The sequence below is a fragment of the Strix uralensis genome, chromosome 12, assembly GCF_047716275.1.
Source record: "Strix uralensis isolate ZFMK-TIS-50842 chromosome 12, bStrUra1, whole genome shotgun sequence".
Taxonomy (NCBI): Eukaryota; Metazoa; Chordata; class Aves; order Strigiformes; family Strigidae; genus Strix; species Strix uralensis.
In genome coordinates this window covers 12,273,711-12,301,637 of record NC_133983.1, presented here as the reverse complement: position 1 = coordinate 12,301,637, position 27,927 = coordinate 12,273,711, and positions in this window count along the sequence as shown.

Genomic DNA, 27,927 nt, shown 5'->3' with positions numbered 1-27,927 from the left:
TGTGAATAGAAATATCTCCAGAACATAGGAGGTGCATCTTTCATTCGGTTCATTCACATCCTAATGCTGGTGTACTGCAGCGGATGTATAGTCAGCTGGAGCATTGAGGTGAAAGGTGTAAGGTAGAGGTAACAAAACTCCTTCATAAGAAATCCTCAGTTCTTTTCAGCCTCTAGTGGACCAGACCCACACAAGGAGGATATAAGGCTTTGATGGTTTGAATGATTTAAGGTAGAATAGGTCAGTCAGGTGCAGGAATCAGAGCACTGGGTCTTTTCAGATAAACAGAGCCTGTAATTACAATTCTGTTCCACAAGTTTAAGATTACTCACGCATCTAAAATTGTAGCTGTATTGACAAGTAAACAACTATCAATATATTCTCCTCCTATTTCAAAAAGGTACAAAATGTGAGTATCTTCTCTTTGCTTTATAAACACAATTAAAGATGATTGGGAAGGATAAAGTACAAAGGTGGCTTTCTAAGTACCCTTTCCATTACAGGAAAAAAACCCGCAATAACTCTCAGAACTTTTGCTCAGAGAAGTCTGTTTTAATCGGCATAAGGTATAAATTGCTTTGATAACCCTATTCCTCCGCTACTTTTATATTTTGAAGTATTCACTCTAGCTTTAATTTTATTAATGTATTTCTTTTATCTTTCATCTGAATAGTGTTCTGTATGTAAAGTGACCAAATGTGATTAATGATGAATAGATTAAGATGGGACAGGGTGTTTGAAAAATGACTTAAGTAGTGCATGTAAGTCACTGGCTATAGTCCCAAAATGCAAATTCTGGTTAAGTTAATGACTGGAAAATCATGATGGTACTAGTATATGAGTTCTGCATTATTTGAAATCGCTTTATAAACAATAACTAATTAGTATTTTACATTGGGACTAGTTAATAGTATCACACAACTATTTCTATAGGCATTGGTATTTTATAGTCAAAAGTATAAATATAATTGACTTATATTATTATAATTTTTTGCTGTCCAGAGTTTGTAACAGTTTTGCCTTGCAAATAGCATGCTGAAGTTCATGTCCCATTAAAGGTTGGTACTTTATTAAAATGTCTGAAATAATCTTGTTTGTAATAGGCATGTTTGGTCTTTCTGCAAAGAAGATTCTGAACATCCTTTAGGTTGGGATTTCAGGAGCAGGAAATTTGTTAATATGTTCACTCCTGCCTGACAAATGAGCATTATTGTCAATGTGGGTGCACATTTCCACTTATCCTTTTTGTAGCTGGAAAGCTTTATGAAAAATAAATTAATAATGCATACTAAATTATGTCTGCAAGAGACATTTATGTATATATTGCTAGCTTCAAGACTGATTAGATTTACATTTCTTTAAAAATGATTTTTTTCTCGCACATCCATAATGCCTTTAGAATGCACTGCATGATAGAAAAATGCAATCTTGATTTCAATTGAATACCTGGAAGGAGTGTGTTTTTCCCCTATTGATATGTACATGTGTTCCCCTAGAGTTTGCTTTATTTTTCCTAAAAGAGACTGTTCTCTTGAATTACTCCAGCCAAAATGTATGCCTTAGGATGCAAAATGCAGCAAAGTAGATGTCCTATTATCGTAACTTGAAAGAGGTCCATTTAATAATAGCCTGTATTAAACAAGAGCCTGCTAACTATACAGTAAAGACTGTTTTTCACCAGAGAACATAAACCATATGTTTTAAATGCAGCTAAAAATGGATGCAGTGTGCTATTTCCTTCCACCTCAGCCTGCAGTGTATTACTTAGATTTGCAAGGCATAGCCACCACTAGTACTTAACACTGCTGAAAGAGCCACCCTTCAAGGTTTTTTTAACCACAAAGAAAAGAGAAATATAGTAGCATCGATTGTTAAATCCTGGTGCTTGTTACTCACTGCCCGCACACAGAACATCATGCCTTTGTAGCAGTGAGGAGAGTTGGTATTTATCAGGGTTCAGAGCTAGTTCAGCCACACACTTGACAAATTATTTGTGGAATTGTTGTATTCACAGTCACTTAAATAAGAATCTGTCAACACAAGGCTGTGCTTTGTTGCAGCAGGTCTCACAGTTTTTCCTGCGCACTCAAAGAATGATGGATTGGAGGTAATGCAAATTCACTACCATTTTATATGCTGGTGCCTTCTTCATAGACAGGAAACATAGCTCAGTATCATCTTGTAAAATGCCTTAACTGTAAAGGCCTAGTTCAGTGTTGAAAGTGCTTTTTAAAAATGGTATGTTGGAACAGGGAAATGTAATTCAAATATTTTCCTCACGTCTCATTTTAAAGACTGTTTGTCGGAGCAGGTGTGCATTCAGATTTTCCCAGGCTAAGTAGGACATATGCTTATCTGTGCTTGGTAATTAAAACAAATTAATAAATACAATTATTTGATTTTATGGCAACTTAAAAGTTAATACTGCTTAACAGGATATTAAATTTAAAGAGCTCACTCAGAAGAAAACCCACACATTTAGGTAACTCCATCTGCATTGCTGATAGTAATTTTTTTAGTAAATTAATTTGTCCAGCAAAGAAGCTTTTATATATATGTCCAGCAAAGAGTCTTAAAGCTCTATAACCAATTTCAAAAGGTATAGTTCAAAGCTAAAAACCACGATCCTTTGACAGAATGAAGCTTATCTAGCCTGGCATATATTTTTTAAGTTGCTGTCCAAAACTGGAATGTTTTGCCCAAAACTAAAGGCAGCCACAAAACTCTTCCCACTTTCTATTCCAGCAGAAGTCAGAGCTTTTCCTTGCCCTGCTCCCAAACCAAAAAAAGGAGCTGGAGGCAGCCCTTGAGGATATTGAAATGAATGAGAAGTAATAGCATACACTGGATGAGGCTTTTCTGGAAAGTTCTCATCGCAGTTGAATAAACAGAGTTATGGGCTATTTAAGTTATATCTCTGTGCCTTTTTCTTTTTGTTTTTTTTCAGGAAAATTGATCTTTCTTCACTAGGAAAAAGCTTGTCTGTGCAGGAGAGTGCTTTCTCAGAGGCTCATTTCAAGTGTAAGGAATGAGCTTGCTGGGAGTTAAGGACAATCACAAATCTTATCTTGTCCTGCCTCAAGTTCAGGGTGTGTTTCTTTGATTTAGGATAATAATGGGGGAATTTCATGATATGTATATAATAATGTTTTTAAAACATTCAACAATAAATTTTTGAGAACAAACATATGACAAATATTATTCACTTGGCTCAATACCTAATGGGAGGCCCAGATCAATGCATTATTGAAACCTTTGTAGATTATAATAGGCCCTAGTGAAGTCAATTAATATATTTCCACACACTTCAGGTGGGCCAGCTTTTAACCCCAGATACTCTGAACCTTAAGCTTTCAACTTGATCTGAGCAGGCACTCCAGATTTCGGTGCATGCTCAAGATGTAAGTATTCAGCTGGTGTGCAAATCAGGGCTGAAGTAAACTGCCCTGACATCCTGCTACCAATGCTGGTGTTTTACACTGGTGCCTCACCCATGGTAAGAGAACTAATATGCAGTACTGTTTACTTTTGTATTGACTGAATGAAAGGAAATGGTTTGACACTGGAGAACACTGTCTTTTATATATATGTGCTGCCTGCTCTCTTTTTGTCTCCTTTCTGAGTAGTCTACTTTGACTGGCTCTGATTTTCTCTGTTATAAAGCTATATTTCTTGAGACCTGTTAAACAATAGTAATTTGAATTTCATGCATGCAAAAGGTGTGAATAGGTAGCTCTGCAGGGCAGCACCTCTGACCGTCCTCTTCATTTACCAACGCATCCAACTGAAGTGCAGAGCAGGGGACTGCTCCTCTTGCAGGTATCTCTGCAGTGGTTATCTGCATTCAAAAAAATATCTGGAAATGTTCAGTTGACTTTATTTTACTAAAAAAATACCCATAATACAGCATTGTATATAAATTAATCTGCTCCTATTGGACTCGCAGAACACTTATGTCCTCCTGTACCTATCTACCTTTAGTGATGACACAACAGTGCACCAGCATGTATTGGCACTGTGATACCTGCTGCAGGGATCAATGCATGTGCTGACACGGTTGTTTGGGGTGCTGTGACCACAGACATCGCTATACTCCATTGGAGCCGCTGGTCATGACGTCTTTGTTATCTAGGCTCTCTTCAGCCTGGCAGAGAGTCATCTGTTTGGCAGAGCCCCTGCAAGGGCTGTGCTCTGCAGCCTCGCAGAGTATTCAGACTTTTATAGTATTTCCCCTAGCAGCCTTTCAAAGCATTTGGAAGCTCGACGCAATTTCAAAGACTACAGATTGACTTACAGTATGGGATATAGTATTTTCACTTGCATCTAAAAACGCTGTTGTGTGGCCAAAAATTAAATCGCCAAGAAATCACACATGGTTCACAACACAGCTCTTTGATAACATTAAAAGTATATGTAATATTTTGAAATCACTGGCCAATTATTTCTAATAGTTTCATGATAATTTATGTAGAGAATCTCTCTGTTGGATGTGTTCCTGCTTTGGTCTAAATGTATTTTTGAACACTCTGTCAAACATCCCCATTTGGCACCTATTTTGTTTCACTGAATTTCTTTAGTATGTCCAGATCTCTTGCCAATGTATTTGTGGAACATATTTTGACAGCTTTGTCACCAAATTTGTTACTTCTTGTGTTTGGAATGGGTATCAAATTGTGGATATTAATGTGTGTGTTTCTTTTTGGTATAGACTCAACTGGATAATACCTTTGTCTTCTCTGATGGTGAATATAATGAAGTGAGTGATTTTATTTTTATTCATTTCAAATGTTGTTAAGATTTAGAAATTACAAATCTGTTATGAATGTATTGTTTTGGGTTTATATTTGCGGTTAAAATCATCCTGAGCAGGGTATCCTTAAACTTTAGAGTTGTGATCTTACATTCCTTATTTAACCAAACTTTATAATAGAAATAGTACATATGTGAAGGTAGTAGGTCCCCCCTCCCTGTAAACACACACACGTGCGTGTGTATATATATATATATGTATAATTTTATTGAATATGCTTGGATTAACTAGACGATTGAATTTCAATTCGTTGTGCTCATTTATAAAATAGTCTTCCTATTGAGTTTGTTAGAGCTGAATGAAGATGGTGTATTTAAGCTGATCATAATCTTTTCTATCATGTTTTTCTTAATATGGTATTTCTAGATTAAAAGAGATGACAAGATAATGTGTGTTGAAATATGAAAGTCTGCTCTGTGGCTCTGTGACAGCGGCCAGAACAAGGGCTGCTGAGCTGGCCCACCCTGGGAGCCCTCTCAGAGACATCGCACCGGTTTGTGATGTTTCCAGCCACCTGAGTCCATGCTATTCCCTTTGAATGAGCCCTACCTGCAGCCCTGCGCCAGCTCATTTTCCATGGCTGGGCAGAGCACGAGGTGAGGACAAGGCCCTTTACAGCCCTGGTTTCTGTGGGCAGCCGGCACTGCCTTTGGCCATCGTTTTTGCTTGTACTGAGATGGTGATTGCCTACTGCACAGCTGTTGGTGGCCTTTACCCTCTCCGGGTGTGTGTAGACCTAGATATCACCCTGAATCTGAATGAATGAACTGGGTGTGCATGCTATTTTTCAAATATTGTCTAGAGAAATAGGCTGGAAAGATTTAATTAATTAGTTACCTTTGACAGCGGATGAATGCGACAGGGAGGACATATATTTTAGAATTCAGTTTAAATAAGGCTTAGTGGTTGCCATAGCTCCTGATTATTTTTGCTCTGTTGTGGATAGCTGTAGTAGTTGGAAATACTTTTGGTCACCTTAAAGGTAATCTTGGATGTGATGCACTGTGCAGTTCTTGGTGATAGCACTTTCTCTGAAATGGCAGATTCCCCTAGGAACACTAGAAAACCTGTGCCTGATTCTAAGGGCTCCTTTTTGGGCCACTTTCTAGCATTCTTTAAAAGATACTATTCAGTCGGCATAGAGCTCTTTGATTTTTTTACTGCTGGCAGATAGGTTGTTTACTGTACTGAATAATACGTATCAAATAGGAAATGAATCCTGAAACAGCTGGTTTGTTGCTAATAGTAAGTCCTCCTCTTATTTTTTAAATATAAGGATTGGTTTTAAAATGTCAGTGATCTTTCTGAACTGGTATATATTGCCTTTTACAGATTTGATCAAAATTCTTAAGTAACAATGAATAAAAAGTTAATCTAATTATGTTGTATAAAAATAGAATTGTGAATTTAAAATATATGTAGAATAAAAATCATATTATTTTTCAAAGGGGACTGTTATGTTACACCTTTAAGATCTGCACCTTAATTTCAGTTATCTGTGCAAACCTATGTATTTCTTTTTTTAATTTTAGATGTCAACTGCCTCATCACTTCTATAAATTGAACTTAGATTTGAACCAGAAATAATTTTTTTGAAAATAAATTTTATGTCTTACAAAGTACATGATATATCATATGAATGGAAAACATTCCCAATACATTTTAGCTTTTAATTCCAATTCTGTGGTCCTATGCAATAATATAAGATTTTTGGAGCAATTTCTTCCAGCTTATCTGGACAAGTTGAGACACAGACTACAATCAGGGCACAGACACAATCAGGGCATCAGAAGCTCTTCCTCAGAAAAAAATTGTATTAACTTAAGATGACAAAAGTAGGATGGCTATTCTATGTCTGTACTAGATAACAGCATATATACTGCATTTTCGGGTAGATTATTTCCCAAGTCTGAAGCCCAGCTTAAGTGAGGGCAGCAATCTTATGCCAGCTGCCAGCATTCTCCAGAGAAATAGGAGCAATAGGCCATAGAAATGGTCTGGTCGTAACATACTTTTCTTGCCATTAGAGAAGAGAGTAACATAATAGCTGCTCTGCTAGTTTCATAATACCAAAGAATTTCCTACAAAGTAGTGGAGGCCAGGGCAAGGTGTGGAATAAGTTAGAACTATAAAGAACAGACTGACCTGTCATTGATTCAATTTTCTTTTTGGTTGGAAAATTTGCATATAGAATATATATTTTGCTTGTCAAATTTGCTATTGACTTCCTTTGTTCCACTAAAATTCTGCATTTTTCTTACTTGCTTGAACTTTTTTCACACAGTGATAACACAATATAAATCAAACACCCTAATCCAGACAAAGTAAATCATCAGCTGTTCTGCATAATTTTGTTTGAGTGTTAGTAGAAGACTAACTTCCAGACAACTTCTAACAGATTGCTAAATATGTAAATAATTTGCTTATTAAAGGTGATATTTATCAAAAAACTCAGAAGAATGTATGCACTGAAATATAATTATGGTCATGTAAAAAATGAAGTGACCTGTTAGAGACAGACCTTAGCTCCTGACAAGAAATGAAATGCTTAGGAAGTTTCCATGAAACACATGAAATTATTGTGTATATATAAGAAGTAATAATGTCATCTGTTTTTTTCTGTTTCCTGTTGATTGACTTTTATAGCTTGCAAACATTATGCTGGATTGTAAATTGCAATAAATTTAATCAAGAATTATTTTATTCAGCCTACTAATGAGGAATAATAGCGTATGTATCAATTAGACATGTCAATTTGTGTGAAGAAATAGATTTACAAAGGGATAGTAGGTAAAAAAAATATCATTGGTATCAATTCACTTCATTATTTTTAATTTGCTGTGAATATTGAGTGCTTCCAACACAAAATCATTCCTCAATTAAAATAAAACAGCTGTACTCCTATCAGCTTTTCCTTGCTTGTTGCTTACAGATTAGCAGTTGTCATTGGCTTCAGTCTCATGTCATTTCATTAATTTGCAACCATAAATGGGTAAAAAACTAAAATATTAATAAAAATTTTTGGCTTGTCAGTGTACTAAGTAATGTATATAAATTATTTTTTTCAGATCATACTGTAAGGGCAGAAATACTGTAGCAGCAACATTTGGGGGATATCAGAACTGTGACAAAACCCTGTCCACTTCTGTTCTCCAGCATCAGCGAAGCAATAGTAGTTGTGAGCACTTTATTCATTTTGGCGCTTTTTTATTACTCTAGATTCCCTTTCTTTTCCCTTAGGCGATTTCTAGTAAACTAGATCCCACAAATGTGTTACAGTGTAAATGAGAAGGATGAATTCTGAATTGGATTGGTTTGTAGCTTGCTTTCACTGTAGGATCTAATGAGTCCCTCTCCTTCCTTTATTGGCAAGTCTGTGCTTATTTAGTTTTCCGTGATATCACTGAGCATGTTTGTGTTTTTGAGTGACATGTGCAGCTCTGTGGTTGTCCTTATTTCTCTTCAAATAGATCAAAAGACTGACAATAAGAGCACATTTATAGAGAGAAGCATGGGAGTTGCAAAAGCTATTTCTGCAAGCCCAGATGTGAAAATGTGGTGTATAATTTCTCCTGTTAACTTCTATTTTCCTAGTAGTTCTTAATGGCCTTACAAGATTTTAAATTGCTCTACCTTACCTTGTTATCATCTATCTATTATTTTAATGGAAAGTTTAAAAATATATATCTTTTTTAAAGTGTGGTATATAAGATGTAAAAAGTATGCAGGAAGAATCAATAATTACATGTTGTATATTTTAATAGAAAATAATATTCTCTCTCAGATGACTGTGGTTTCAATAAATGAAGGTAAGATGCACTTCTGATTATTTTTTTCCTGCAGCTGGTGTTGCAGGTTTCAATACCTTTGGATCCTGATGACTGAATGCATTTTACCATGGTGTATTTTTATTCTTTTTTTGTTATCAGCAAGAGCTTTTTGAAAGAATCCCTAAAAGAGATTCATGTCTGTAGGGAGACTGAACACATGGGATCTGAATCCTAGTTAACAGTGAATTCTCTATTACAAGAAGTAAAAGCTTATGAATATTTTCCTCAGCTCTGAAAGTGGAAGCTGACACTAGCTCGTATCAGAGAATTTTAACTAATGATTATTACAATGCTCATCTGCTAATTTGCTTCTCCATAACTGGAATCAGTATGCTAAATGTGTGAAGTTTTTGGAGCTCATGTTAAAATTTCAACTAGCCAAAGACTTATCTGCATTTCTCTATTACTGAAATAATAATAAATAATAATAATAATAATAAATAATAGTAAATGCATTGACTATGTTTCTTTTTATGAATTTACTGAATTTAAGTAGAAGATCATTGCATAAGCTGAACACATTTTCAATTTTTGATAAATCTAGGGTGTTGTCATTTAACACTGAAGATTTGTTAGAAAAAAAGTTATGTGAGTTTAATGCCGTACTTTTGAATAGGTATCTACATACTTCAAAACTGAGTAAGAAATGTTGAAAATCATAGACATGCCTAGCATATAGATATACTATTCGTAATCTATAACGGCATCTACTCTGGTACATGAGCTGGTTAATTTATCCCAGGTAATATATCTGTGCAATCTATCATGCCACATTTGATGCTAAACTTCTTGGGTGATGTCTGGAGAAAGAATTTTCCCACCTGAACACCAAACATCAGGAAGCTTTCAAAATTCTGGGACAAAATGACAAACAGGAAATTCATATCGCAGGATTGATTGCTGAATTTCTTAAATTGTAAATAATTATGAGTTGGGATACTGTTATTTACAAATACACTTTGTTTCTATCACTTAGTATCGACAGTCACTGTCAATCATTTTTGTATTTCCTGATCATATGGTCAAATTTTCTTTAATGTGTTGAGTTATCTGTGTTCAGTGTCTTGTTAGTGTTGGAATTATGTTAAGAAATATGGTTATCGGTTTAATAAATGTGATCATTGTTTTTATAGATATATGGGAAATTTGACATTTTTAATGGGTGAACTTACTGCTGTTCAACATTTAAGAACAACAAGCATCAACAGACTCTTTCAATGTACTGAAAGAAGCATGAGTTAAAGGACTGCGCTGATGAAATGAGACCAAGGAGGAGGCTGCAGCATCATTCACATGTTTATGTCCCTGCTGAGCTCCTGCCCCAGTCAGTACACTCTCCAGCAATGCTCCTGGAGATCCATCTCCTGGAGTTCTGTGACTCTTCTCTATTCCCTTTCTGCAGAGCTTCACTTCTGCTAGTATCCATCCTGATATTTGTGGTTCAGACTGGCAGCTGCCTGTGCTGCCAGACTGCTGGCTGGGCACCTTGGCACAAGTCATAATGTAGACTCTTATTTTTGTTTCTCAGTGGAGAACCACCACCTACCATAAACTCACATATTATTCTCACTATAGAGTTGATGCATCTCTTACCAGACTGTTGTAGCAGCTAAACTTTAAACTTACAATACCATAATGTTACCAATATGCAAGCTGGGTTAATGGATGAGGAACACATTTTGAATTAAATCATCATAAAGAGAGGAAAAAAATTTTCTTTTTTTAGGCTTTGGAAACAAACTCATTATACTTTTTTGTGCAGTAGGCAGTATTCTTCATATCAAAAGCAGATCTTTTAACATCGAGGTTGAAGCTAATTTTATCAACCATGTGTCTTAGAAAGTACCTACCCTGTTTGAACATTATTTCTCTATGTGAAGCTATGATTAAGTTTAAAAGCTTAGCAAGACCTTATGTGACTTGCTTTATACAGCCATTCAGTATTGCCCTACACACCAATAATCCTTTAGTATAATAAAATATACGTCTTTGCTTCTTTACTAGAAGTTATAGAGAAGTCTTCTGATCATCCAGCTATGAAAAGCACCATGACTGGTTCTGCCCAGAAGCTGCATGAATACATGTGGAGCAGAAAAGTTGCTCTTTATAGCCAGCTGTAAAATTCTTTCAAATCCTGTGAATGTTCAGCCTGAGAAGGCTTTTCTCACCGAGATATAGATTAGCTTCAGTGTACCAGCCTTTAGCAGTATGTATGAGTCAAGATTTCACTCCAAGCCTCCACTTTACTGGTGAAACTCAAAGTCAGCCAGCCCATTTCAAGAAGAAAAACAGCGTTTGGTTCCAGTAAACTACCACAGAACATGCTCCAGTTTTGACAAACGTTGTAATTAGTTGCTTTTGTGTGTTTAGTACACAGTGCAAATGCTGTAAAATGTTTTTCACATGATGCAACATTGCCAGCAGATAATCATTGGAGCATTAAACCAGAAGAATTTGTGTATATCCTACAAGCTGCGGGAGGATAAGAAAATGTAAACAAAAACTAACAGCTGAATTTTTCAGATGATACCATTCCTCTTCTTTTGTCAAACTGATTCATTTTTAAATGTTACTTTTTGTCAGTTTCTCTAGAAACTGATTAAAAACCCCTAAACCAATGTGAAAATGCTTTTGTTTCTGTCCTAGTTTTGACTGTGTGAATTTTTTTAGAACATTTTCAGTTTAATTATGCAGCACTAAAAATTGCAATTAAACTGAATTTGCAATTGAAACTGCTCATTTTAGTTAACTGTCAAATTTACTACGGCATTGTGAAATAGGGGCCTTTATTATTATGAGGTGTTTTGGAAAAAATGACTTTTTAAACAGGAGAAAAATGTCATATCTCTCAGTCCTATCACAATGAGCCAACAATTTAAAGAGATACCTGACCAGTGAAGCTAGTAACTCTCTAAACACAATGGAATTTGTTCCAGGTGGTGTCTTAAATTATCGTTATACTGCAAGTATGGACAATATTGAATAAAGTCTTTTTTTTGCATATTTAATCTGTTTTGTGAAATGTGTTTTTCAAATGTAGGTGGAAGGCTAATGTTGCTTGAAAATAATTTTGTGATAACCTACTTGTCTTAGGGGTATCTGACATGCCATGTTTTTCAGGATGCTATGACGCAATTTGATGGATATTGTGTATTATACGAGACTGTACGAATCTTAATATCTCTGTTCCTCTGTTTTAGCATGTGATGTACAGCTCTGTGTACATAGAGCATCTCAGACTAGTGTCTGAGACTACCCTTTTCCTCTAAGCCCTAGGCATTTTTATCACTGTGCCAATAAAAGGAAAGGGATTTATGGGGTACTACTTTTTAATTCATTCAATTCTCTGTTCATTGTGAGGTTAATGTTGTTGATCTATTTTTCTCTTGAAACAAATAAAAACAATATGTGCTGACACTGACTTTGACTTTTGACATGGGAGATAGAGGTCAACATTTAATTCTATATTTATAGACTACATGAACAGTATTATCTGTATTAAAAACTGTTCACTCAGTCCTTGTCATTTTACAACTTAGTTCAGTAGCTTATATCACATTGAATGTTTTCCCCAACTCTGATCAAGGTGCCATCATTCACAGCGCTACACTTAAGGGGTTGTCAGCCTTTCCATTAAAAACACCTTTTTTTCAGGGTTTCATAACTTGACTAGCTAAAAAAATTACACAAAGACTGGCCTGGGGCTTTATTTTAAACAAAATATACATTAAAAAATACCCCAAACCCACAACTCAAAACCCAACAAAGAACCCAAATAAAGCCAGGAGCTGACTGGTTTGACACATGTTCAATGGCCATTTTTATTTAAGAAATTAATGTGATTTACCAAGCAGGTATAACACTGCCTAAATATTCATCCATTTCTTTCTTTCTGAAATATTTTTGGATGTTTATATTTATAAGAGGTGCTTGTCTTTCCACTAATAGATACCTCATGCCCAGACTACTCAGAAATTGTATAGTGGTAAGACAGTTTGTGATATGATTATTGTAATGAATGTGCATGATACAGCTGTCCTTGTATAAGCCCCCTCATAGAAGAGTTTACACTTCTGTAGACCATTTTCCTTCTCAAATGGAAAAAAGCTCTTACAAGAAATTTTTTACTTTCAGGAAAGGAGAAGGAAGGACTGTGCCATTTTACCTACAGAGAATACAGAGGTACTACAGTTGTGCATGAGCATTCCCTACGATATGGAACAGCACCTTTGGATCCCTGGGGCAGGTAAAGCTAAAGTCATTTCACTGGGACAAATCTTTAGACTATCTATGCTGTTCTGACTTTCCTGCGTATAATGACCTTTGCTAATTTTTATGAGCTAAGGCCTGCCATGAGTAAACATACTTTGTTTTATTCTTGTTTGCAGGATAAAGGCCCTTGGTGTACTTTATATTCAACAAAGAAACTGAATTATCAATGCAATTATTATTAACCTGCATTTGTTTTCAGAGATTATCCACTCTTCCTTTAGTCAATGGCAAGAAATTTGAGATTAAAGTTGTCTTTCTATATAAACAGGCACTAATATTTTCCACAGGTCACCTAGATGCTTTGTCCACCTAAATATGTATTTCCTTGATAGTAATAAGAATGATAAAATTGAATAACCCATACAGTTTAATCTATGTGTTTTTAAAATATCTTAGCATATGCCATATTTATGTAAAAAAACCCCAAAATAGCTATTGCAATCTGTAAGCTTTTGAAATATGTGAGGTTTTATACTAATATGCATATACAGTGGTCCATACTGCCAAGGGGTTTTTTTTAAGTAAGGTTTATAGAAATTAATATACATCTTTAAATAGTGTCCAGTAATTCATATATCGTTCTTGGAAAGTAGAGAATCTACCACATTTTGTACGTGTCTGTCTTAATAAGGGCTGTGAAACTGAAACGTTGATGGATCATGTTACATACCATGCATCTCTGAAAAGTTTTTCATTAAAATGAACTCATAAAGACTCAGTGCTCGCTTCTCAGCAGATGGCAAGAGGTGTTTATTTGCCTTTTGGAATTCTTTCTGTTTATATACAGAGAAATGGAGAGGACAACTGAAGGTTCTGGCTAGTACTTGCAGGATTATTTAAAATAGATATTGTTAGTATTAGCATTACAAGTATACAGGAGGTTCAGTTATATACTCTTTTTCTAACCAGCTCTACCGTAGCATTGAAACTGTTCCAAATATTGGATTTTCTTGGAAAAAATAGAAATATAGCTTCCTGATGTGGAACCCTGTGTGATGAAGAGTTTAATGTAGGGGCTTTTTTAAATAGTTAAATCTTCTATTTTCCATTCTGTGTCTTTTTTTCCCTCTTTCTGTCTGATTCCATGTTAAATAGCTTGTGCTCTATTTCTGGCACTTTTGAACTTTATTTCTCTTTATTTGTCCTTTTTCCTTCCATCTGTTTGCTGGTTTCATTGTCTCTTAGCTGCCATTCCCCATTATTATATCCTTCAATTTGCAAATCCTCTCCCATATGTGCTCCTGTCCTTCCCTAGGCCTCCTGCCTTTTGATTTTTTCCAGATCTCATTTCCTTTTCACCTGATCTGGCTTTATTCAACTCTGCTCTTGTCTATCTTTCGGCCTGTCTCAGGCCTCCCTTTTTCCTTCTGTCCAGTTGTGAATCCGTAAACTAAACAAGACTTTGGCAGAAGGAGTCAACAAATGTGGTGTTCAGACCAGAACTTGACAGCTGCAAAAGGAAAGGGGGATGCAAAAGCCAAACTTTTGATTAGGCTGGTGTGAATACTTTTTAATGAATAAAATATTCAGTGAATGTAACCTTTTTTCTGCTTTCAAAGTTTCCTGCAACAGATTGAGACATTCTCTATTTTATTTAGTTAATATTATTTATGAATTTTATTTGAACATATTCCTGATATGTTTACAACAGTTTATGCAAAGAATCACACTTTGTACTGTCTTGGTTATTTGCAAGGATATAAAATGTTATTATTTAAATTCTTGGTTGGGTGAATTACAGAACTAGGAATTGTGCAGACTGAAGATTTCATCAGTATAAAATTAAAAATTTGTAATTATAGCTAGGGAATTCTTAAATTGAAATTAATTTAAGATGTGATTTGAAGTAAGAATTTGTTTTTTCTAGAAAGATTTAAAGAACTGCCAGATATTATCGCATCAAATTACATTTTAAGTAGGAATGGACCAAATGTTGGTTACATTTGCCAAATTCCTCTAAAATTCCTGAACAAGGAATTTTACTAATTTGCAGACTGCCTGATGTCTCTGAGTATCTTACATCTGTGCTACCTAAAAATGAAGCTTTAAAATATTGTCGTAGTAATCGACTGGTTTTAGTTTTGTTTTGGTTTGTTTTTTTTTTTTTCTGGTGCTGCTTTACTGGGGAGGGATGCACTGTGTTTGCAGGAATGCCTGCACAGGGGGACTGTCAGCATATTTACGTGTGTCAGGGCATATTAGGAGTGCATGCACCTGTAAATAGTAAACATATTAAGACCATATTACCCCTAACATGACATTATCAAAAATATCTAGAGACATGCTGAATTTTGAATGGAAGACTAAAAGGCTAATCTAATAATCGCATAGCCTGTCCACAAAAGTCCCATTAAATCATGTCCCATTCACCTTAAACCATTTCAAAATGCCTGCTCTTGTTTTAAATAAGTAAAATTAAAAACACAACACTGTTTCTGTGATAACAGTGTTTTAGTTACAGTTCCCAATTAAAAAAAAATAATTCCCCAGTCTAAAAGCGTCAGATTGGATTACATTCTCTGTTAAAGGAAGAAAAGAAGGAATCTACTGTCTGGTGACCTTTATTTTGGCTGAAGGCTAATAGACATCGAGATCTGTAGAAAGAAAATTCTCTCAGGAAATGTGCATACTAATATTACTTTATTTACATTATTGTTTTCTAATTCAAATAAGAGTGGTATTGTGGTGCTATGTACGTGATTTCCCTGCACTGTGGCTGAAGTTGCAGATCCTCATCCTTTCCACTCCCCTCTGCAGCCGTGGCCTTGGTGGGTGTTTGGGTGTTTCTGCCTCTCGCTGCCTTGTCCAGAGCAAGGGCAGGCACACAGCTCATCGGAGTCCACGGGGCTGGTATTGCCCTCTAAAAACGGCTGTTGCTGAAGACTGTTGCTTCTCTTGCAGTTTCTTCCCCAGCAAACTATGGCTTACTTCTCCTTAGAGAAAACTGAGCATGCCCTGGATGGATGCCATCACATTTATGTTTGTGGGGTTTTTTTTGTAGCATGGGTTATTTTGCTTTACAAAGAGTGCACCTGGGTTGCAGCCAGTCTCTGTGCCTTGAGCTGATGTGTGGGTGTGGCAGAAATCGAGGAAAGAGCACAGGAGAGGCTTTGACCTCGTGAGAAGACAGTCAGACTTCTGTGATGACAGGAAGAGAGACCTATTCTCTGAAGGATCCAGCTATGACAGAGAATGGGGACGGGCTGCTTTGAGGAGGAAGAGTTGCAGGAAATTGTTAAAAGTTGCCGGTCAGAGGGAGATGAAGGAAGAGATCTGCCCTGGAAGGACAAAGTAGATAAGCGGTCTTGTCTGTTTGGAAAGGTCCCTCCTGCAGGTTGTGTTTGCGTGCAGCCTACCTTCTGATATTCAGATTATTAACATGTGCAGGCAGATTCACATCAGAGTTTCACCATCACAAAGTCATTTCACCATCCTGCATCATATAGGAGTTTGAGTGGAATAACTGGTGGGGTCATATTTGTGGGATTCTTACAGGGAAGTGGTAAATACATGTCCTTCACATTAATATTTCTTCCCGCCCTTGCAGACAGAGGCTCTCCTCTGTTATAGTGCTGCCATAGGAGTTCCCTCCTGGAGGGCTTGAGCAATCTACATTGTGCCATACCTTGCTGGCTTATGATCTCCTTTTGCCCATGTGTGGGTAAGCACTGTGTTTCACTAAGCAGTGGTGCATCCAGGCACAGCTAATATATGTTTTTTCTTCTTTGTTTTTTTTTTTTTTTTCATTTTTGTCTTTTTTTTTTTTTTTTTAATCACACTTACAGCTCTGGGGTAGAGAAGATCTGGTTGGAAAGTGTTGATATTCCTATGTTTTTCTGAAGCAAAACCCAGAGACCTATTTCCTTTGATGCCTTTCTGTCTTGCAGGCTATCCCAGTGGCCTTACTCTTCGAGAGGAGGAGAGCATGAGAAGCCTTCTCTTCTGTATCTAGAATGAAAGGTGAGCACATGCCTTCTGAAAAGCAGCACCAGTGTTTTCCTGGCTTGTGAGTGCAGGGACACTAAGCTTGCTTTAAGGCAATTCAGTAATTTCCCTGAAACAATGCACCTTCAGGAGTGGAAAAACTGTAATGAAATATTCTGTGTCTAGTGAATGTTTTATTGCTTGCTGCCTGAGAACAGCCCCTAATGTAGAATTTACCTGTAAGTATGCTGTTTTCACATCTATTTAGTTCAGTTTTACTCCTGTGAAAGGGAAGAGGGGAAAAAAAGAAGGGACATTAGGGGTCTGGTATGTGCTACTATTTGTTATGAAGGTTCTGTCTCCCAGGACATCATTTGCCCATCTTAACTGGTAATGTTCCTCAAAAGCTCAAAAACCCCTACCACAGCAGTGATGAATCTTTGCTGATGGACACCAGATGTTTTGCTGGGGTTTAAAAGAGTGTAGAAGAAATCAAATTCTTCAATCTTCAGCAGAGTTAACAAGTGTTTGTATCAGAGAGGTAATGAAATATTGCCTCAGGTAGGGAAATAGGGCTGTGGAGTACCAGTAAATCAGAATGCTCTTCTTGTTCAGAGCTGACTGAACTTGCTTTCAGTAGTTCAGCATATCTTTGTTTATAAATCTAAATGCTATTGTGTTGTATTGTACTTTGCAGTGTAATAAATTGTAACATTCAACATTAACTGGTCAGGCTTCAGTGATAACAAAAGTTCAGCAGGCTGGTGGCACTCTGATCAATATTGCCTTCTATTTATAGTATTGTTACAAATTGAAGTTTTATTTAAATTAGACAATGCTGAGAAGCTTACAGTAGATCAATAAACTAAAATACAGTAACGGATTTTAATTCGTGGCTGATACGCTGCTACTCTTTTGTCACATGCATCCTTAATGTCCCCTAAACAAAATCACGTATACTGTAACAGACTGTTGCCTGGCAAAACTGCAAAACTGTTTTAAAGAAGCAAGACTGTGGCTGTGCAAAGAGCAGGAAAGATGTTGGATAGGAGGGAAAAAGGCCAGCTAGTTTCTATTTGGTTGGGGATTTGTTGTTTGCTTGTTTTGCTGTTTTCCTATTCAGTACATCAGTTTAACCCAAAGTATGTGTGGTGTATGCCATATAGATAGTGCTAATGCTCCAATTCTCCTCTCATGTATTTACATCAACGTATGTCCAGTGACAGCAGTACAGTTTTTCTATTACTTCATCTGCGTTGTGAGATTAGATTTTAGTTCAATATGACAAGTCTTGTTTTTAGAGGCCGCTAGAGCCACCAGCTTTTGAGTTTTGATTGGTGATATGATGACCCAACAACTATTGAACAATATTTTTAGTACTTTTGGTTGAATTAAAATATGAGGTTATCTTGCAATTATTAGAATTTGATTTCTGTCAGCTCTATCTAATCATTAGGTGATAGCTCACATGTGAGCCACCAACAATATCTGAGCAATCAGCCCTGGGTGTGTGCATCGGCTGAAGACAAAGGAATTGACGTGTTCCTGCTGACACAAGAGGAATCAAGAATCTTAATTATATATTAATCATCATGGTCAGTTGGCACAACTAACAAAGTCTCTCTAACACTATCCAAAATAAACTTAAAATGATGGTGCAAGAAAAATCACTATAGAGCTTTAACAATGCCACTGATTTGTCTGAGAAAGAGTTTTGAGATGGGTGATTAATAGGGAGATTTGCCATTAGACACTTAATTTTTAAACAAGGTCTAATTATTCTTACAAGAATTCCCATTTTGTTCTTCCAACAGCAAGCATAGGTGCTTTAGAGATGGGGAATAATTCAGTGTGACCTCCTAAATGTTGCAGATAAAAGAAACTGATGCAAAACATGCTGTATATACTGTATGTCTAACAAGATTTATAAGTTTATTCCCCAAACAAAGATCCAGCACTTCCTCTCCAACATAGTAATTCTAAATGGCAAAGCCTGGCCTAAGTGTCCCATGCCCAACATCTTCTGAAACTTCATGTGTCCTGCTGATTCACACGCAGACATGGTGGTCCTGTGCACTTGTTATGGGGACAGGAACACTTGATTCTCTTCTGTTTCTTTATTCCAAAACTCACTTTGGATTCCACTACTGCTTTTATCTCTTCCCACTAGATGTTTCAGACAAGACCAGAAGCAGGCCAAAGAAATAAAACACCTGCTATCAAAAAGGCTGTGGCAGAATGGCTTAAGGAGAAAGCACAGAGATTCATGGGAAACTAGAAAACAAAAAATCTGGATTAATTAAGTAAAACACATCTTCTCCCAAGATTAACTGTTCTCTCTGTCATGCCTGGAGATAACACAAAGACTGGACATTTGTGGCAGATGTTTGGTGTGTGTGTCTTCCTGCTGGTGTCTGGATGTGGGAGGTGAGAGAGGAACAGCAGGGGTGCGTGTCACAAGGGGTGTGGATGTGGATGTTGTAGGGGATGATTATAGGGTATTGTTGAGTTGCTGAAGAGGTAGTTGGTTTTCTTGGCACTGGTGATACAGATCATCATTCCTCTGGGAAATGTGTGCAATAACAAATTGGGGTAGGGGGTATCTCGGGTGGAGTTGAAGGGCACTGAACATCCTCTCTAGCATGGAAGGGTCTGACCTCATGGGAAAGTAACAGCACAGCTGAATATCTTGCACTTTCCCCAGTCTGCTGATTCTTTTGTCCTCTGAATTATCTTGTTCTCAGTCAGTATTCTTTGCACACTGCCTGGTACTTGAGTCTCCTGAAGTGAAGTTTTCCTTTCCTTCTGGCCCTAAGTTTCCCTACAAGTCTCTAACTCTCTTTAAAAATATATTTATTTATCTTTTTCTCCCTTCTTTGCTGCCACCAGGCTGTTCTCCCTTCTTTTACTGACTGCTGCAGCTGCCTGCCTTCTCAGTGTGTGAAGTAACATTCACATCAAATAGAGAGGGAAGTAGAGCAGGCTTTTAACTTCAGCTGTGGGCACAGCTGGAGGGGAGCTGCTTTCTAGCAGCAGGAAACACCGTCATCTGTTCTGTAAGAATTTCTGAGGTTGGTTTTCCCGAGATCAAAATATAAAAGAGACTCCACTTCATCCAGAGATTATACTTATATATGTGTGTATGTATACATATATATACACACACAAAAAATACATTTTCTTTAATCTTGACCTTCTCTCCTCTCAGATAGTCGTCTTCCTCCACCTCAGCAGCAATGAAAATCTCTCTGAGAGACCTAAACCTACAGAGTATAAAAACTGGAGAGAGATTATCTTGTGCCTTTTTCTGGTTTTTGTCATCATTCTCCTTTTTGTTTGGATGACAGCACAATGATCTAGAGAGAGAGTGAGACAAGCAAACTGGCTGTACTCTGCCCCATTTGGCAGAGAATACTAAGATGCTCTGAAATTAAAGTTCATAGTTTTAATAGCATTTTTGAGACCTCATCTTGCATATTAGAATTTAGCCAGGTATTAGGTAATTTAGATAATAAATTCTCTTCAAAGTGACCCATCATCTTAGTATTTATTTTTTTTTCTAGAGGATGTAAGGCATAAAAGCAAGCTTTGTAGTTTTATATCTGTCAGCATGTCACATAAATATCTCAGTAACTACTGATCTTATCACCATAAAACTTCCATTTATACAGTTAGACATGTCATGTTGGTCAGTTGCACAAAAAGTTAAGCACATGCAATATTAAACTCCAACCCATGCCAGCTCCATTAGCCCACATCTTGAAGTTCTCTCTGAACACTATTAGAGGAGAAGTGGGGGAGGAGCAGGAGGCAGCATACGGCGGATTCAGATGAGGACGGACTCATGTTGAAAATTACTGAAATGATGAAAGAGATTGCAGAGGGATGTTTGGAGTCTTACTATTTCCCCGAAAATCAAAAGATCTCTTTTCTGTTTGATGAATGACTTTAATAGTTTTAATGACCTCATATAATTTATTTGATTGTATTGTTCATTTTTATTAGAAGATCAGTCTAGCAGCATTTCAAGTTGTATCACCTTTGCATGTCAGAATTGGACTCTGATCTCAACTTGCCATCTTAACACATATTGCTTTTGTAGCATTTTTATATTAAACAACAGATAAATTCAGCAAATGCTGAAGTTATTTTTTTAAGATTGAGGCTGGTTTCTAACTCAGACTTGGCAGGGATGTGTCTTTAAAAAGTAGCATAAGCAATTATTTATTTAGAGTAAAGTTTGTTGGGAGCAATCGTTTAGAAATTGTGCAATCTATTAATTTGATTTATGTTTTAAAAATTCCCATAAATACTGCAATTAATACTGATTACTACTCTTAAACTCTGCTGCAGTTTGCGTTTTAGGCCCCATAGGCTGAAGCAATCTGTTTCTAGAAATATCATAGTAAGTTATGTGTAAGTCCAGGCATTGCCAGGTCAGGTGATGTTAAGGAACAGTTTTATAAAAACATACATGCTTAATTGTGTGCCTAATTTTACCAAACAATTAATTAATTTTATGTATGGAGACTATAGCAAAAATGACTGAAAATATGTAACTGGTCCACTGTGAAGCCTGGACACTAAATTGGCTACTTGCATGTGCACATGTGCTTCCATAGATACTTGCAGCAAATTACATGTAAAGTAAGCATTAACTGCCACGCACATATTTGTGCTTGCGCCAAATTATTCTGATTCTAGAAAACATTAAGAGAGTCACTAACTTTGCATCTTTGTGCTTGCTTTTACATTTGTGTGGATTCGGCAGTGTAGCACATTATTTACTCTAAGAAATACAGAGAACATCTCTCATATGTATCTTTACAGAAATACATGAGGCTGCATTTTTTGTGGCAGCGCTGATAGCAGAAAATCTCTCTTTTTCTGTTGTTAATGATACAAAATTGACTTTGCTATGGTATTCCCTACAGAAAACAGTGCATTAAAAATAATAGTGTTTAAATTTGGATGTGTTCAAGAATGTCACAATATGAAGGGTTAGTCCAGTATTCAGAAACAGTGAGACATTTGCAGTGCTGAAAACACGCATGCTGTGTAAAGGCATGTAGTTTTCCTAATTTTGGTTGAACCACTTATGTGTTGTCTCCAATTTTTCACTTATAAAGCTGTGTTTAATTTAAGGCCGAGTTGAGTGTGCTTGTCACCAAGTCCACCATTGGCAAGACTGGTCATTATAAAAATATTAGAGCCAACTTTGATTTGCCAGGATCCCAAATGAAGAGGAATCAAGGAGAATTTGAGTAGTGGCCTTTTTCCCTTCTCCTGAAGGAGATATTATCAACTCATTAGCTACAAGCCTGCACAGAGGCCCCAACTGTGACTCTTAAAGCAAGAAATACATTTCTTGTAGTTAAGATTGACTTTCAGCATGCCAGCTGTCCCTCTTTTGGAAGGATTTGCCTTATTTTTCAAGTAGAACATGTGCCACCTTGATTACCCAAACTCTTAATTCAATGCTGTTTAATGCTTTGTCTCCTCAAAATATCCCTTATATCCAGCTTTGATTGGTGGGTAGATGTACCAGTACTGATCAGCTTAATTACCAGTGTGAGGCAGCGCAATGCAGACATGAGGTAGCAGCACACCTTTCCCAGCATTCTGAGGTAATTAACCAAAAAATATTTCCCTGCCACCTGTCTAGCCTTGGAGAAAATCCAGTTTTCTTTCCAAGCTATGAGAAGGGGGGATCAGAGCAGAATTTGGGTAGCAGGATGGCTTAGCCATGTATTTTCTGTTCTTTCTGGAGTCATCTGCAGTGGTAAGTACAGAGGCTGAGTCTGCCACCCCCTTTCTTTTCCAACTCTCAGTATGGTATCTGCAGAAAAAAAACTGTGAAGAATTAAGGTGAACCATTCAGGAAAACATGTGTTGGGGTCTTCGAGGGTTCATGAAGACTGGAATGCTGAATATACCTTTGGATGCATCAAGTACAAACACCAACAAAGTTTGGATTTACTGTGGCCTGGCTAAAATTTTTCATTTTCTCTCAGTTGTTCAAAGTTAAAACTCAATTTAGTAGCATATTAAAAACTAGATTTTCTGTACATTCAGTGCTTAGAGGAAATGTGCTGTAATTCTTACCTGTCTGGGTTAAACATATATTGTCTACTTACATTTATTATCTACAGCAAATTAAATATAAAATCTCTCACTCCTCAGTGCTTGCTTTGATATAGCATTCAAACTGAAAAGCAACAGTATAAAACATCACAAAAATATAACATGGATAAAACAATGTTGCTTTTGACTTTTTAAAAATTAATTTTGGTTCTTATACTGAAAAGGTGTATCACAAATTAAAAAGTGATGATAGCATTCTGGAATAGCTTCTGAGTTCTGATGGCTTTCCACATACATAGATTGTAAACCATGTGAGCTAATGGGTGTATTCATCCATCCATAAAGACAACATCTATGGTTAAAGCATCCCAGCTGATCTAAAAATATTTTTCTAAGACACTGACATACCTTACAGTTTCAAGTCGTCTTTAACAGGTTTTGATTCAATGAAGATTGTACAAACCAAATAACTCTGCTGTTATACTAAAGTCTATTCCCATGTCATGTTTCCAGAAAGCAACTCATGTTTGAGATGAGTTCAATTAATTGTGGTTAGATTTTTTTATGCTGGAATAGTTATTCTGCCATAGCTCAGGAATAGCTAATGGAATTTCATTCAAGCCTCGTTTAAAAAACAAAACTCACACTTTTTGGCAGGACACAAGTGGGAAGAGATTTAGTCCACAAGATATATTTTATCCTGGCATGTAGGAGAACAGTTGGTGGAAAATGGTTTCCCCTGTAGCCCGTTAGAAACTTTAACTATCTGTCAGTGATTGCTATGAATGCAGTGCATGACATGTCATGAGAATTCACATAAATAAAAAGGGAAAAGCATCCTGTTCAGGACTGCCTCTATGGGAGGGTTGGGAAGAAATATATGATTCAAAACTTCTAGGAGTAGACCTCTGGAGCCCTGGCTGGGGTACTGAGACCTTCTGCAGTAGTTGTCTTTGGATTGCATTTATTACTTTGTCTGCCCTGAACCAAAGATGAGGAAGGTTAAAAGGGAAGTTTATTGTCAGTGCTCGTGTTTTCGGGCTCATTGTTCAGAACTGTACTAGTTGTAACCATGACACTATGATACAAACAGAACTTAAATAACCTGAAATTTAAAATTGTTGAAAAATTTTTAAAAAGTGTGCATAGACTATGAAAATATATATAAGTGGAATTAAAGTGTCTGCAGCTTACCACTTTATTGGCAGATAAAATGAAGTTTTAGCTGTTGGAAATCTGGTCATATGTGAATTAGTGACTTTAATACTTTTTAGTCAGCTGAAATTTCTTACAAGTTTTGGAAGTGCAGGGGAAGGAACTTGGTAAAAAGATCTAACTTACACTCATGCCATTTAATTGCTACCTGATAAACTTGCTCTGCAGTGACCTGTGGCTGTAACTGAGGTCAGCAGGAGTGCCAGAATTACTAAACTGTGTGTTGGGACTCCAGACCCCGGGTATTTAACTAGAAAGCTTCAAATTTTGGAAGCAACATCCCCCATTTGCTGTGTTTTAGCACAAATCTGCATAAGGAAACAGCATTAAAGTCAGCACTGTTTGCAGCAGTGATCAGAGTGTTTGCAGAGGTGGTGGTGGCTGATCCACAGCATGGTGGTGTAGCTGTGGCCAGTGGGGTTTTTGAGGACTCTTGGCTGCTTTTAATGTGAACATGTGGGGCTTTTATCAAGTTTCATCTTGCCAAATTAGGTACCAAAAGCCTTCAGTTAAAGGCCATGGTTAGGTGGGTGAGCTGAAGCGTGTCAGAGCTCTCCCATACTGGGCAAATGGCCTAGCTACTGGGCATCGTGAGCAGGTGATGAACGTGTATGCTGTAAGAACAAGGAGATGGCTGTGTTGAATTCAGGGATTTGCTCCCAGGATAGCTACTTTAAAGGCAAATGCCTAGGAAAAAAAAGAGCAAGCAGGCACGAGCCTGAACTTGTGTAAAAGAGAAAACACTCCTGAAGTGTCCATATTTTCTGAAGAGACCTACTAGGGGGGAGTGGGGACTGGTGGGGCCCTCCCAGGAAGGGTGCGGGCCCTCTGGGTGGGCAGCAGGCTGGGGATGGCAGCGAAGGCCAAGTCCCAGGTGTAACCCCTGGGCAGTGCTGGAAATCCCACAGCAGCATGGGGCTGAGAGGGCCTGGGCCTAAGGGTCCCCTGGGCCAGGGGTCAGGGGGTGGCTTAGCGCCATTAAGGTCTCCTGGTGCTGCCGGGGCCTGGAAAGTCTCCCAGTGTCCTCCAGCTCTGATACTGCAGCTTCTCACAGCAAAATTGCTGCTTCTTGGTAGCTAATGTTTGTCAACATGGCAGGGGTAAGGGACATGCCTTTTCAGTCGTTCACTGAAGTAGGATGTCTGTGTATCTCTGACCTATGAGCTTATGTTGTTTTCTTGTTTGTTTGTTTTCAATAATAAGATTTACCTTTAAATCTATTGAAGATTTCTGTTCTAAAATAAGCAGCTTACTGGTGTTTGTGGTAATTGAGGTATTCACACCTCTGGGCAGAGCAGCAAGCTAGAAGGTTTGGGCCTAAGGAGCGGGTAACTTTGCCACAATGTCTACGGTGCGTGCACGCTGTGGTGGGAGGATTCCCCTCACAGCACAGGGCAAGGCAGCAGCTCAGAGAGATTTTACTGATCTGACTCACCTTCTGTCTTAAGCATAAAAGGAAACCAATTGAATTTCTCTAATTGAGGCAAGCCATTGACTTCCATGTGTAGTGCCAGAGAAGTTGTTGAGAAATAGCTTTTATTTTATTTTATTTATTTTATTTTATTTATTTATTTTATTGAGAAATAATTGAGAAATAAAAATCTTCAGAAACAAGAATGTACTTTGTAATGCTCTCAGTTTTTCAGTGGTATTTAAATACGTCACTTGAATTACTATCCATTTTTAGTTAAAATGACCACTGGGATCATTAATCATGATAAAAGCATTAATTAAATATCTGAGTTGCTGATTTTTCATGTTCACTACTCTATAAGCATGTGGGTTAGGTAAAGAAAAAAAAAAAAACATTTTTATTCCTGTGTTGTCTAAATCCTTTTTGCTTTTCTGTTTATTTGTTTATCTAGCCCTTGTCCTGTGTCTGAGGTGTGTAGTACTGTGATATTGAAAAAATAAGCTCAGCAATTTTTAGTTAGCTTTTTGTCGTGCCCCAAAATGTCTCTTCTGGATGTATTTTCTGACCTAGTTTCAAGTTACAAGCATGAACTTCTGGATTAGATAAGGAGTAATCGGTTTGGGTTGTTCTTTACCGTATGATTTTTTTTTCTGTTTCATAACTGCACTGGAGAATTTACATCTGAGATTCAGTGTCTTTGTTTCAGTAGCTGTAATAAAGAAAACTTATATTTATTCAAGATTCCTGATGCAAATACATTGAAGGGAAGTTAGTTTTTTTTCCCATGGGAATTTATGCTTTAATTCTTTGACTCATTCTTTCAGAGTGAGAAAGAGAGACTTTGTCTTATATAATGAAGTAGTTCATGGTGCAATTAATATGATGTAGGAAAACAGTAACATGATATGCTGAATTTAAATAACTGTAACTGATCAAGGGGGAAATCAGCATTAAATGCTCAACAGGAGTAACAAATATAAGATGGCCACTGCATTTAAGTTGAAATACTCTGTCACCCACTGATACATTCCAGGCAAATTTGTTGATAGACTAAACATTTTGATAGTCTTTCCATTATTTCTTTGAGCCATCAACTTTTAATTTTCTCTTTCTAGTTAATATACTTGTGTATAATTTAAACAGAAAACTGTTCTGTTTCATCATAAAAGATTTGTCTGTTACTTTTGGTGTGTAAATCAAGTGGACAGCAAAACATTCTTGAACTTGTTTTTTAAGGCATTTGTTGACAACAACAGGAAAAGAGATCACAGAGACCGCCAATAAGTGTGGACATCAATTATTTTTTAATTGTATAGGAGTACAGTACACTAATTAAAACTAGTATATCTTGCAATGCCAAAGGCAAAATTAATTATTAATTTTTATTAATATTCAGAAGTAGCACAAGGAATACATTAAAAAAGATTTTGTGGCTGTGACTGAGATCTTGTTTTGCTTTATATTTTAGCAAAAGTAGTATGTTAGCTAAATTTGAATAGTTAAATATGCACTGAAGAGATTATATGTAATGAACAAGAATGTTCTCTTTAGACTAGTTATCCAGTGACAGAATATAAGAGGTAGGAAAAATTCTTTAAAAATCCCAGGGCTTTGTTTTATCAGGTTTACCTGACAAGTATAAATACACATGTTATCCTGCTGTTGTTACCGTGGATACTTTAATTATCAGGCTGGGTATTTTAGTTATGATATCTCATATTCAGTAGAATAATCTACTTTCAACTTCTTCTAGGGTCCAGCTCATCAAATTAGATGTGTCCTGCACTGATTTGAGAAACCTGATGTGCTTCTGGAGAAAGTTATCTTTGAGCAAGGTATTTATTTAGACTTCAATCTGCTGCAGATAATTAATTTGGAAACTGCCAATCTGGTTCAGAAGCCTATCAGAAAGGAAGTTTTTGTATGAAAAAAGATGTCTTTCACCACTGCTGCTGACAACACGTTAATAGGCTCTTTATGCACCAGTTCAGCAGAGTAAGTTATAGAAATCAAAATTTTAATTTTTGGAATTCACAACATTTTTATAAAAACTTCTAAACTCATGTATTCTTAGGTTTATTGAAGCAAGCATGGGAGTAGTATGAGAGAAAAGAAAGGTTGCTGTTGTGAAACCATATAGTGGTTTGTAAAAGGATAGGTTGTGTCTGGTGGTGTTTTTGACTGTTATCTCCTATTGTATTGAGAATGATGTATTAGAAATCTTATCAGAGTAGTTGCATACTGTTGTGAGTTTTTCCTAGGCCAATGGGTTTCAATTCACTTGATCATTTAAGATTAGGTAGGCAAAATATTATTTAAGATTAGGTAGGCAAAATATTATTTTTTTTTTAAACTGAGCCTTGAAAGGTTTCCCTGTC